Source organism: Propithecus coquereli, unplaced genomic scaffold (assembly GCF_000956105.1).
Source record: "Propithecus coquereli isolate 6110/MARCELLA unplaced genomic scaffold, Pcoq_1.0 Scaffold139, whole genome shotgun sequence".
Classification (NCBI taxonomy): Eukaryota; Metazoa; Chordata; class Mammalia; order Primates; family Indriidae; genus Propithecus; species Propithecus coquereli.
This window is the reverse complement of record NW_012138191.1, coordinates 5,553,405-5,555,585: the sequence shown is the minus strand read 5'-3', so window position 1 is coordinate 5,555,585 and position 2,181 is coordinate 5,553,405. Positions and strand designations below refer to the sequence as shown.

At 33.5% G+C, this 2,181-nt stretch overlaps 1 protein-coding gene across 1 annotated transcript in view; it reads left to right on the top strand.

The window, feature by feature from the left end:
• The window catches only part of PANK2 (pantothenate kinase 2), a 54,086-nt gene that overhangs the window by 20,218 nt on the left and 31,687 nt on the right, over positions 1–2,181 (top strand).

The following is a 2,181-nucleotide window of genomic DNA, read 5'->3' as shown; positions in this document are numbered from 1 at the left end:
GAGAAGAATCTCTTTTGGCCATAGTGTATGACTCTTACTACACAGCTGGATTCCATTTAGTGTTTTTGCATTTGTGTTGTGAGATACTTTTTCTTGGGTTCTCATAGTTTTGTTTTATTGTAGAGATGGAATCGCACTGTGTTGCCTAGGCTGGTCTCGAACTCCTAGCCTCAAGGGATCCTCTTTCTTCAGTCTTCCAAAGTGCTAGGATTATAGGCGTGAGCCACTGTGCCTGGCCAAGTTCTCATACTTTTCATATGAGGTTATGCTAGTAGAATGATTTGGCTCATAAAAGTTTGCCTGGAAACCATTAGGGCCTGGAACCTTTTTTTTGATTGTAGATCTTTGATTGCTTTTCAAAAATTTTTAGTGCTTTTGATTTCCATGTTTTACACCTCATTTTGAGTTACTTTTTGTACTCTTATTTTCTGGCTAATCCTCTGTTTAGTGTACATTTTAAACTTAACTGTTGATAAAGTTGTATATATAATGGGCTTAGTTGTAAAAATCTCTGATTTTGTACTGTTTTGTCTTTTATTTTTTCTATTTCAAGAAAAATTGTATCTTCTCTCTTTTTCTTGGATATAGTAACCAGAAATTTGTTTTAATGGCTTTTTCAAGGCTTGATTTTATTGATCAGCTTTGTTGTGGCTTTGTTCACAATGAAAATGTTTTTCTAATTTCATTTACATCTTTAATCTTTAATAACTTCTGCTTATTTTGGGTCTGTTTTATTCTTCTAGCATTTTAAATTGTATGCCACGTTCCCTTTTAGTCAGGTTTTCTTGTTTGAATGCATTTAATAAACATTTAAGGCTAGAAGTTTCCCTTTGAGTACTACTTTGAATATATCCTATTGGTTTTGTTATATTGTGTTCTTGTTGTCATTCACTTTAAAATAAATTTCGTTTTGATTTCCTCCTTAATTTCAGAGTTAGTAGAAGACCGGTTTAAAAATTTCCAAGTAGATTTATTTCTTTGTGTCTGTTGGATTAATTTCTAATTTTGAGGTATTGGGGTAAGTGAATGCAGTTTGTTTTTGTTCTTTATAATTTGAAGTTCTTTAAGCTAGTGCAGTTAACTTTTGTGAATGGATTATGGATATTTGAAAGGAAAGTATATTTGTTTTTTGACACAAAGTTCTATTTGTGTGTAATAGATCCACCTTATTAGCTGTGATATTCAAATCCTCTGTATACCATTATTTTGTGTGTACGTAACCTACAGATTTCTGAAATCTGTGTCATTCTCATGGTGTTTTGTAGATTTGTCAATTTCTCTTTGTTTTAATATTTTTTGAAGCATGTATTAGGTATATAAGGATCATGGCTGTTACATTGACCGATTGTACTTTATGCACACGACATAAGTCCTTTTTGTCCCCACTTAATGCTTTTTTGTTTGAGTTGTTTGGTCTGCTGGTATTGTATTTGCTTTCTGTTAACATTCGCTTGATAGGGTGGAGTAGCACTGTCCAAGCATTTATTTTGCTCATCCAAATTTAACTGTATAAATTTGACAAATCAGTTAAATAAATGGTGCCAGTGAGTCTGCCTACTGTTTTGATCAGTGAATATATGATCGTGAGTGAATGCAGGGATGAATGAGAATTGCGTCATTTCCTCGGTAGATCACTATTTGGGGGGAAATAATGGCAGCATAGCCCTGTGACCAGTGTAATGCTGGTCTTGAAACTTGTGACTTTCACTATTCCATGGCTCCTAAAAGTTAAGTCAGGTGTTCTGTCTAGTATATTGCTCTCCAGTGAAGTGCTTGAGTGCTTAAGATTTTGATACAGTGATAATATTGACTGAGTGCCATGCCATTTTCGTGTTTCAAAGCATTCAGCTTCTCATGATGTGACTCCACTGTGGGTGTTTTACTATTTTTCCTTCAGTTTACTTATATTATCTTGTTTGACGTGTGTTTTTTTCATCAGCATAGAGTTGAAATTCTTCAATCTGGAAGAGAAATTTGTCCTGTTTGTGATTACTGATTGTATTCATTTCTGTCAATTTTTGTTTTGTATTTTTGTTTTCTCCCCTTTTCTTACTTGTTTTTGAACTGATTTTTTTCCCTAGTTGTTTGAAAGTCGTATGTTCTTTTTCTCTTCTTCTGGAGTTACCTGTAAATTTTAACGCATTTATACTGTCACTTCTGTATCCTTGTCTAGAATTAATC